Source organism: Apodemus sylvaticus, chromosome 9 (genome assembly GCF_947179515.1).
Source record: "Apodemus sylvaticus chromosome 9, mApoSyl1.1, whole genome shotgun sequence".
Lineage (NCBI taxonomy): Eukaryota > Metazoa > Chordata > Mammalia > Rodentia > Muridae > Apodemus > Apodemus sylvaticus.
The window spans coordinates 47,465,676-47,477,573 of NC_067480.1; positions in this window are offsets into that span (position 1 = coordinate 47,465,676).

The window sequence follows — 11,898 nt, forward strand, 5'->3', positions numbered from 1 at the left end:
AGAAGTCAGGAGTCATGGATCCAAGCATTAACAACAGAATACAAGAGATGGAAGAGAGAATCTCAGATGCAGAAGATACCATAGAAAACATAGATACACTAGTCAAAGAAAATGAAAAATTCAAAAAGCTCCTGACCCCAAATATTCAGGAAATCCAGGAAAAAATGAGAAGACCAAACCTAAGGATTATAGGCATAGAAGAGAGTGAAGATCTCCAACTGAAATGGCCAGTAAATGTCTTCAACAAAATTATAGAAGAGAACTTCCCTAACCTAAAGAAAGAGATGCCCATGAACATACAAGAAGCCTACAGAACTCCAAATAGATTTGACCAGAAAAAAAATTCATTCCGTCATATAATAATTAAAACACCAAATGTACTAAACAAAGAAAGAATATTAAAAGCAGTAAGGGAAAAAGGTCAAGTAACATATAAAGATAGACCTATCAGAATTACACCGGATTTCTCACCAGAGACTATGAAAATCAGAAGAGCCTGGGCAGACGTCATGCAGACCCTAAGGGAACACAAATGCCAACCCAAACTGCTATATCCAGCAAATCTTTCAATTACCATAAATGGAAAAACCAAAGTTTTTCATGACAAAAACAAATTTACACAGTATCTTTCCACAAATCCAGCCCTTCAAAGGATAATGAATGCAAAACACCCACAAAGGAAGGAAAACTATACACAGGAAAAAGCAAGAAAGTAATCTCCTCTCACCAAACCCAAAAGAAGATAACCACACAAACATAAAAATTACATCAAAAACAGCAGGAAGCAATAATCACTAATCCTTAATATCTCTTAACATCAATGGACTCAATTCCCCAATAAAAAGATATAGACTAACAGACTGGATTTGTAAACGAGACCCAACATTTTGCTGCATAAAAGAAACGCATCTCAGTGTCAAAGACAAAGACTACCTAAGAGTAAAATACTGGAAAACAGTCCTCCAAGCAAATGGTCCCAGGAAACAAGCAGGAATAGCCATTCTAATATCAAATAAAATAGACTTTCAACCAAAAGTCATCAAAAAAGATAGAGAAGGCCACTTTATACTCATCAAAGGAAAAATCTACCAGGAAGAACTCTCAATTTTTGAACATCTATGCCCAAGTACAAGGGTACCTGCATTCATAAAGGAAATCTTACTAAAGCTTAAAGCATACATCGCACCCCACACAATAATTGCGGGGGACTTAAACACCCCATTCCCTTCAATGGACAGATCAGGGAAACACAAACTAAATGGAGTCACAGTGAAACTAAAAGAAGTTTTGGACCAAATGAACTTAATAGATATCTATAGAACATTTCATCCTAAATCAAAAGGATATACCTTCTTCTTAGTACCTCATGGTACCTTCTCCAAAATTGACCATATAATTGGTCACAAAACAGTCCTCAACAGATATAAGACGATTGAACTAATTCCATACCTCCTATCAGATCACTATAGAGTATGGGTCATCTTCAATAGCAACAAAAACAACAAAAAGCCCACATACACATGGAAGCTGAACAATTCTCTACTCCGTGATATCTTAGTCACGGAAGAAATAAGGAAAGAAATCAAAGACGTTTTAGAATTTAATGAAAATGAAGGCACAACACACCCAAATTTATGGGACACAATGAAAGCAGTGCTAAGAGGAAAACTCATACCTCTGAGTGTCTACAAAAAGAAGCTGGAGAGAGCATATACTAGCAGTTTAACAGAACGCATGAAAGCTTTAGAAGAAAAAGAAGCTAATACACCCAAGAGGAGTAGAAGGCAGGAAATCATGAAACTCAGGGCTGAAATCAACCAAGTTGAAACAAAAAATCAACAAAAATAGGAGCTGGTTCTTTGAGAAAATCAACAAGATAGATAAATCTTTAACTAGACTAACTGGAGGGCACAGAGAAAGTACCCAAATTAAGAAAATCAGAAATGAAAAGTGTGCTTTAACAACAGAAACTGGGGAAATCCAAAAAATTATCATATCCTACTACAAATGCCTTTGCTCAATAAAACTGAAGAATCTGGAGCAAATGAACAATTTCCTAGACAGATACCAACTACCAAAATTTAATCAGGATTAGATAGACCATCTAAAGGGACCTATAACCCCTAAAGAAATACAAGTGGTCATTGACAGTCTCCCAACCAAAAAAAGCACAGGACCAGATGGCTTTAGTGCAGAATTCTATCAGACATTCAAAGGAGACCTAATACCAATACTCTTCGAACTATTCCACGAAATAGAAACAGAAGGAACATTACCCAACTCGTTCTATGAAGCTGCAATTTTTCTGATACCCAAACCACACAAAGATCCAACAAAAAAAGAGAACCTTAGAACAATTTCCCTTATGAATATCGATGCAAAAATACTCAATAAAATTCTTGCCAGCCGAATCCATGAACACATCAAAACAATCATTCACCACTATCAAGTATGCTTCATTCCAGGGATGCAGGAATGGTTCAATATATGGAAATCCATCAATGTAATCCACCACATAAACAAACTCAAAGAAAAAAAACCACATGGTCATTTCATTAGATGCTGAAAAAGCATTTGACAAAATTCAACATCCTTTCATGTTAAAGGTCTTGGAAAGAACAGGAATTCAAGGCCCATACCTAAACATAATAAAAGCAATATATGGTAAACCAGTAGCCAACATCAAACTAAATGGAGAGAAACTTGAAGCAACCCCACTAAAATCAGGTACTAGATAAGGCTGCCCTCTCTCTCCTATTTATTCAATATAGTACTTGAAGTTCTAGCTAGAGTAATTAGACAACACAAGGAGGTCAAAGGGATACAAATTGGAAAGGAAGAAGTCAAACTATTTGTAGATGATATGATAGTATACTTAAGTGACCCAAAAAAATCCACCAGAGAACTGCTACAACTGATAAATAACTTTAGCAAAGTGACTAGTTATAAAATTAACCCAAGAAAATCAGTAGCCTTCCTATACTCAAAGGATAAACAGGCTGAGAAAGAAATTAGGGAAATGACACCCTTCACAATAGCCACAAACAATATAAAGTATCTTGGTGTGACTCTAACCAAACAAGTGAAAGATATGTATGACAGAAAGAAACAACTTCAAGTCTTTGAAGAAAGAAATCGAAGAAGACCTCAGAAGATGGAAAAATCTTCCTTGCTCTTGAATTGGCAGGATTAATATAGTAAAAATGGCCATTTTTCCAAAAGCAATATACAGATTCAATGCAATCCCCATCAAAATCCCAACTCAATTCTTCATAGACTTAGAAAGAGCAATTCTCAAATTTATTTGGAATAACAAAAAACCCAGGATAGCTAAAACTATTCTCAACAGTAAAAGAACTTCTGGGGGAATCAGTATCCCCTACCTCAAGCAGTACTACACAGCAAATATGTTAAAAACTACATGGTATTCGTACAGTGCCAGGCAAGTAGATCAATGGAATAGAATTGAAGATCCAGAAATGAACCCACAGAATTATGGTCACTTGATCTTTGATAAAGGAGCAGAAAACATCCAGTGGAAAAAAGAGCCTCTTTAACAAATGGTGCTGGTTCTACTGGAGGTCAACATGCAAAAGAATGCAAATTGATCCATTCTTAACTCCTTGTACTAAGCTCAAGTCCAAGTGCATCAAGAACCTCAACAGAAGACCAGATACACTGAAACTAATAGAAAAGAAACTGGGGAAGAGCCTTGAACACATGGGCACAGGGGAAAATTTCTTCAACAAACACCAATAGCTTATGCTCTAAGATCAAGAATTGACAAATGGGACCTCATAAAACTGCAAAGTTTCTGTAAGACAAAGGACATTGTCTAAAGGACAAGATGGCAACCAACAAATTGGGAAAAGATCTTTACCAACACTATATCTGACAGAGGACTTATATCCAAGATATAGAAAGAACGCAAGAAGGTAGACTCCAGAGAGCCAAATATCCCCCCTTAAAAATGGGGTACAGAGCTAAACAAAGAATTTTCACCTAAGGAACGTTGAATGACTGAGAAAGACCTAAAGAAATGTTTAGCATCCTTAGTCATCAGGGAAATGCAAATCGAAACAACCCTGAGATTTCACCTCACACCAGTCAGAATGGCTAAGATCAAAAAGTCAGGAGAAAACAAGTGCTGGCGAAGATGTGGAGAAAGAAGAACACTCCTCCACTGCTGGTGGGGTTGCAAGCTGGTACTACCACTCTGGAAGTCAGTCTGGCAGTTTGTCAGAAAACTGGGAATGATACTTCCAGAGGACCCCGCTATACCACTCCTGGGCATATACCCTAGCATGTAATAAGGATACATGTTCCACTATGTTCATAGCAGCCCTATTTATAATAGCCAGAAGCTGGAAAGCACCCAGAAGTCCCTCCACGGAGGAATGAATACAGAAAATGTGGTATATATACACAATGGAGTACTATTCAGCCATTAGAAACAATGAATTCATGAAATTTTTAGACAAATGGATGCAACTAGAGAACATCATTCTAAGTGAGGTAACCAGTCTCAAAAGAACACTCATGGTATGCACTCACTGATAAATGGATATTAGCCTAGAAGCTTGGAATACCCAAGACACAATGCACATATGAAATGATGCCCAAGAAGAGGGAAGGAGTGGCCCCGGTCCTGGAAAAGTTCAGTGCAGCAGTGTCAGGGAATACCAGGACAGGGACATGGGAAAGGGTGGATCAGGGAACAGGGGGAGGGAAAAGAGCTTATGGGACTTTCGGCGATGGGGGACCCAGGAAAAGGAAACTCACTTGAAATGTAAAAAAAGAATATATTGATAAAAAATAAATAAAAGAATCGGGAAGTTAACAACTCACAAGTCTCAGGAAATTCCTGAAACCTACCAGATTTACAAGGTCTCACCAACTTTGTGAAAAGTAGTAGAAGTTATAGAAAAGAAGAGAATTTCTGATCTGTGGAACTACCTGCCAAGTCCTGAAGATAATTACAGGGTTCCAGTTTTTATGAGATCCTGATGAGGTAAGATTTTTTTACAGCTATTTTTGAATTGTCTATGTCCTTATAAGAATACTGTTACCTATATACTTGAAAGTTACCCCAGTAAAGTCATTGGTTCACCGTATTACACTTTGCTGGCATCAATATCTTAGCTGTTGTGGGTTTTCTCTCTGATGTGAATAAGCCTGTGTCCTGTGTTTCCCCAAGAATTTGTTATACAATAAATAACAAAGTAAAAATATTCGATACCTTTCACCACCATAGCAAGGAATCAGGGACGATATTGGTAGTAACTCCATTTTATGGATGAGAAAATTAAGGAACATTGACATTAGTAACTTAACTAAACAGAAAATAAACATTTAAGACTTAGGCTCTCAAACTTTTTTTTTTATTATTGTGAAGATCTTTATTACTGTCTCTTTTGGTAAAATAACATCTTATACAAATAGAATCACCTGGTTTGTTTTGTAATGAGGGTCTTGGGTGAAGTAGGAAAGAAGGAGAGAGATGTTTCTTATAATCTGTGAAAAATAGATTTACAGGGAAAATAGATTTTCACAACTTCAATGACATCACATCACGTGATCCTGATCCTTTAAGGAACAAGGGGTGAACCCACCACTTTCCACACTCCCCTGTGGCTATGATGCCCTGGACATGGAATGTGGACGTTTTCAGGATCTACCAGCTCAAACCTTTAATGAGCAAACTTTTCTTCCATTATGCTTTAGAAAAACAAAATTAATATATACATATTTTCAAAACATGCTTCCTATTATAAGTAACATTGAATAAAAGGTATTCCTATCAAGATGTATCAAGTTATTGTAAATTATCAAACTTTTGCTTTGAACAAAGAATATATAATAAAGTAGAGAAAATATATGGGGCTTTAACCAGAAACAAAGAATCAGACACAACTAAGGAATGTTGAGAGAGTAAGAAATAATCTTTCCCAGAGATGAGCATACCAACTGGGTAGGCTATCTAATATCAAATTGTCAGCCTTGAAAGCATACATACATGTAACATTATACAAACAAAGCAGATTGTATTTATGTATTCAGAGGTGTGTGTGTGTATGTGTGTGTGTGTGTGGGTGTGTTTATAACAATGAAAGAAAGAGGCCTTGATGTTGAAAGTGATCAGAATGACAGTACATGAAATGGTTTGCAAGAGGAAAATAAGAAGTAAATGAAATAATTTTGTTATAATCTCAAAAATTAAAACATTTAAAAAGAAGTAACAAATCAATTGGACAGACTTGTATTGAAAAAGGGTTTAAGCAGTAAAATAATAATGAAAAACATGGGGTTTAGAAAAATACATACATTTTATGTTGCTTTTAATTAGCATTAAAAGGAAAGACAATATTGTGCTCAATTCTCAGTACAAAAACAAAACAAACAAACAAACAAAAAACCCCCAAAAAAACCGAAAAATCCCTAAAACCAAAAAGATACCCAGAATTAGTACGAAGCTAACAAAAATGAATAATGGAAAGTTTTTACTTAGTAGAGAATAACACTCTGAAACCACAATAAACAAACTTATTTCTAAAGTCATGATTTGAATGCTACACCACAATTGATGAATTATGATTGTGAGTTTAGCTGTCTATATTAAGAACAAAACATATTTAAGATAAATTAAAACTAAATGCTCTATTAAATTGTTAAATGGATGCAGTAGATTATGAAAAATAGTTAACAAAGTCACGAGCTTAGAACCCTCAACAACTTTTATGCAACAATATTATTGCATAAAATTCCTTTATGCTTAAATAAGTGTATGATTTAACTTTCGAGAAGCAACTTGACATTGCTTATGAAAAATGTCAGTACTATTTTCCACTGGCAAAATCTTACATGAGAGGAACTAATTGTAGAGGTAAGAAAATAGACATGCTTTGCTTAAATGTGGATAACCTCATAGGCTGTTAACAAGTCCATATACCAAAGATGTTTTCTACTAATTAGAATATTAATAAAGTTAAGCTCATAAAATGTTTGACATTTAAAAATCATCTTTTAAAATTCCTTTAAAGATGTTTAATGTAACCTTAGAAAATTTAACTAATTGTAACAGCCTCACAAGTTTCAGAGGAGGCATGGGAAGTGTTTTTTTCTTCCATTGATTTGAAAGCATGGCTGCGAGAACATCCTGAGTTTGTTAAGACAGTCTGGAATCTAGACAGTGTGCTAACCAACACATGTACTTATTTGGTAACAGGATGCACATATCAAAGGGCAAAAATAAAATAATGCTATTTCCTCAAAAAAAGACATGCCACTCACAGTATGGAATGAACAAAAATGACAGCACATTTGTTACAACATCAAAGCAATTTTTTCCCTAGTGATTATTATAATAAATTTGTTTCTGCCCAAAAACCCATAATGATTTTGCAGGATCACTCAGGAGAAAAAGAAAACAAAACAAACCTTTAATTTGTTTCAGTACCATTTTCAGAATAATCATGTCTATGGTTAGCACCACATTTAAATGATATGTTCAAATAATTTAGCATGTCTTAAAACCATGCTTAAAAATGATATTTCAGATAAAGTGGGAAAAAATAAAACATTCTTTCTGGATCAGGAATAGATAATAAACCATTTGGTTGATCAAGTCTGACAACCAAATTGAATTTGATCCCTGAAACACATGTAAAACACTGGATGTTGTGTATCTGAGATGCCAGTATTCCTGTGGTGAAATGGGAGGCAGAAACAGGACAATTAACCAGAAGCTCCAAGCACTACTAGCCTGGGGTATGCAGTACGCAGTGTGGTGGTTTGAATGATAAATGTGTCCCATGATCTCAGGTATTTGAAGTGCCCAGTTGGTGGCACTTTGTGGAGGAAGTGTGGGAGAAGTGGCAATAGTGGAAGTATGGCACTGAGGACAGGTTTGGAGAGCTTAAAAACTTGTGTCATCTTGAGATTGCTTTTTCCTTCTTGTGGTTTAAGATGTGAGCTGTCAGCCATGCCTGCCTCTCTGCCAATCTCCCCAATGAAGATGGTAATAGAACCTTTCCTTTCGGAACCATGAGCCCAAAATAAACTCTTCCTTCTCTAAGTTGTTTTTGTCATAATGTTTTATTTCATAAATAGAAAATAACAAACAAAAGCAGAAATAATGAGAGAAACCCCACCTCAAAACAAGGTAGAGGGAAAGAACTCACTCTCAAAAGTTATTTGTCCCCTTAGCTGTACCCATATGTCACACAACACTGATGTACACACACAAACACACACACACACACACACAGATGTGCTTCTACAACTCATTGGTACACTTACACATGGACACACATACACACATACACACAAGAGAAAGATTTAAAATGTAATATATCTAATTCAATTTTTTAGCTTATTTCAGAGATATTGCTTAGATTTGAATCTTCTTTTTATTACTTAGGTTTATAAGTTGTTTCCTTCTTTAACTTAATCTAATACAAAATTAATGTCTATTAAAAATTTCATAAAAGTAAAGACAGAAAAATATAAAAACATTTAATACTTCATAAAATGTTTTTTCTTTAAAATGTGTAAATTTAATTTAATGGTAAACTAAAATTGCTTTTGTTCTCATTAGCCTATCCTCTGGCTCTAGTGTTTTACTGAAAAGCTCGGGAAGTAAGACTATTGCAAAATTGGTATGGATGAAGCCTTCCTTGTTCCTAATACCAGGTTAAAACCCACTAAAGCAGCACAAATAATCCAGAAAGCTTAAGCCCCTACTATGGAATATTGGAAATGTAATACAAAAACTTGTAATATTTGAGGCATAAAAAGAAGAGTAAAGTTTTCAGGGTCTGAAGCCACAGCTCCCCTAAGTCTCTGGCGCCAGGCCATTACCAGCAGTGCCAAGCGCAGCCCTGGTTTTCTAGAAATCAGAGCCTTAGAGGAAAGCTCACAAGGCCCTGGCTGCAGGCTATCACTGGCTCTGCATTGTATTAGGCTTCAAGTAAACCCTCTGTTGACCAAAGCAGCTCTCAACAATCAGCACTGGTATAGGTTCTTGATGAGTTTTTCTTTTATTTATATCTTCTGTCTTTTTTAATCTCATCTAATTAGTTTGATTTGTCTGATATAAAGATAGTTATGCCTTTTGGTTTTACTTTCCATTTGCTTGGTTGTTTTCCATCTCTCATATTAAATTCCTGTTCTTTTAATGTCTCTACTAATACAAATAATGCATTACATTGTCCTTAAAGTAAAGGGAGTAGTATTCTTTGACCTCAACCACAAGAAAATAAAAATCCTTGGTTTTTCAAGCTAATGAGAATGATGCAACATAGGGTAAATGGTATTAAAATTAAACATGTGGTCAATAAATTTCAAAGGAAGTCTAAATTTAAAAAAGCAAATGAAAAAGGATTATCAATATTATAGAAATAATTAACAAGAGTATATTTTGGTATAATTAAAAATAATAAATTTCAGTCATTTTTATAGCTTAGCAAATGGAAAGATATATAATATTTATAACCTGTAAATATGAATCAAATATCAATGTCTATACTAAACCAGGTTTATATCTTCTAGAACTCAATACCTGTCAAATAAAATGGATTCCAAGTGCTTAAGGCATTCATACTATAAAGATATAAAATTTTCTTCATTTCTTCAAAGATAGTATAGAAATGCTTTATTGGGTCTTCTGAAATTCACAAGTAACATCCTGCATTTCCATATATAACCTAAAAATTTAATAGATACCCAACACTTTTTCCCTCGTATTTGTATAAGGAATTTTATTCTCAGTGAATTCACAGTCTAGTGGAAATACATGAGGATATTTATCATGGATATGAAAAATTTTTGTGGGGAACATAAAGGATAAAACTTGTCCATATATTAGATGAGACAATAGCCAAAGTACCATTGATGAGACAAGAAACATGTTTTTATGATAGAAGATGCTGGCTGCTATTGGAGATGTTCAGATGCTTATGAGTTCAGAGGTTCAGTCCATAATCACCAAGGCAGGAATGTGGCAACATTCAGGCAGCATAGTTGAGCAGGAGGAGCTGAGAGTTCTACAGCTTCACCTGAAGGCTGCTAGCTCAATACTGGCTTCCAGGAAACTAGGATGAGAGTCTTAAAGCCTACACCCGCAGTGACACACCTTCTGATAGTGCTACTCCTTGGGCTGAGCATATACAAACCATCACATCTACTAAGGCTAGAATGGGGTTATTTGCCTCATGCTGTAAATACACACGAATTCACCTACAACAGCTAGACATCATCACATAACACATTGCATATTGTTTTTTTGAGGAGCAATCACTTAAAAAGGAACATCTTGAAATTGACACACATTCCTAATTACCTATTAAATACAGTCATGAAGAAGAATACATTCATGGAAGTACCATACTAATCCTATTAGAATATAAATATAAACAATGAAAGTACTTAAAGATTCTATTATTTTTAGAGAAACTATAAGCCAAACTGTAAAATAAATCACCTTTCCTTGAAAATTTGCAGAGTAGATTGTGTGTCAGACTCAAGTGCAGCACACAGGCAATTCTGGAATTGATTCTGAGAAAAATATAGAGCAAGGTATGAGGAGAAGGAAAGGAAGACTTGAAGTGCTAGACACTGCTGAGAAACTTGAAAACAATATTCAGCATTAAAATTGGTCGGTCCTTGTGTGTTAGTACAGGAGTAAGGAACACTAATAAAAAATGTTTTCATTTCACTTGAAATAAAATGAAAACATTGAGTTTGATTTAATTTTAAACCTCAATATTCAGAAACTTCAGGGAAAAAGATGTGACAAGTTAGTTTAAAAAAATCTAGATATCGGAAGCAAATTATACACATACCAAGAAATAAGACACTCAATTGATAATTTTCAATGAAAGTGTGAACCTCAAACTGATTCCAAGTTCTAAGAAAGATGGGTTTCTTGCAAGATACTAAAAACATAAATCTCAACCCTGAGATGTATGGAGAACATGGGAGAGATGGCCTTCCTTGTGTTCTGCTGTGCGTGGCATGGGTACCCTCCTCACCTCATCCCTGGCCCTTAGCCCTGTGGCAGTCTGGGAAGCAGACCCTGGGGTCACTGGAACAAGTAAACCAGGCTTGACACTCATCTGCTGCAGCACTCAGGAGAGTAGGCTGTTCACACTGTCTTCTGGGGAGTACAACAGAGCTGACTTGGGTAGTATGAGCACAAGTTAGCCAGTTCTGAGGGTGTGAGAGCAGGAGAGCTGTCCCAGCTCCTCAGAGGCTTGGGAGACTGGGCCACATGTGCCTGAACTGGAAGCACAGTGGAACTGGCTCCACAGGCATGGGTGTGGTTCAACCAGGAGAGCTGACCCCGCCTCTTGCTGATGGCAGTATTGGGTAGCCTAGCCAGAGCAGAAATAGAGAACTCTACCTGGGAGTGTGGACAAGGGAGAACTGGCGGGCTGATCAGGTCAGCTTCCACCCAGGACTTTTGAGTTGGCCCATCCCCAAATCTCTATCATCTACCAAAGGTTGGAACTTTGAAAGAACCAGTCCTGCTGATCCAAAGCTGCAGGATCTCCATGACACAGGGCAACTCCAGTATAGCCAGGAGGAGTCCTGATGAGGATACAATGTTGATGGTGTCTTAGAGCTCAGAGACCATGAACCAGATCAAAGATGCATTGCAATGAACATCTGCAAGTGAAGATGTGTGGACTGTGGAACACACTGTGACATACTACAGCTCCTGAGAAATGTAATATATGCTTTGTTTCTTTGTATATTTTTTATTTTGGAGGAGAGGTTGTAAGAGGAAAAGTGCAGATATGAGGGGACAAGAAGCTGAGGGGAGCTGAGGTACATGATGTGAAACCCTCAATCGAAAACAAGTTAAAAATAATAAATGTATTAATCTAACAAGTTAGG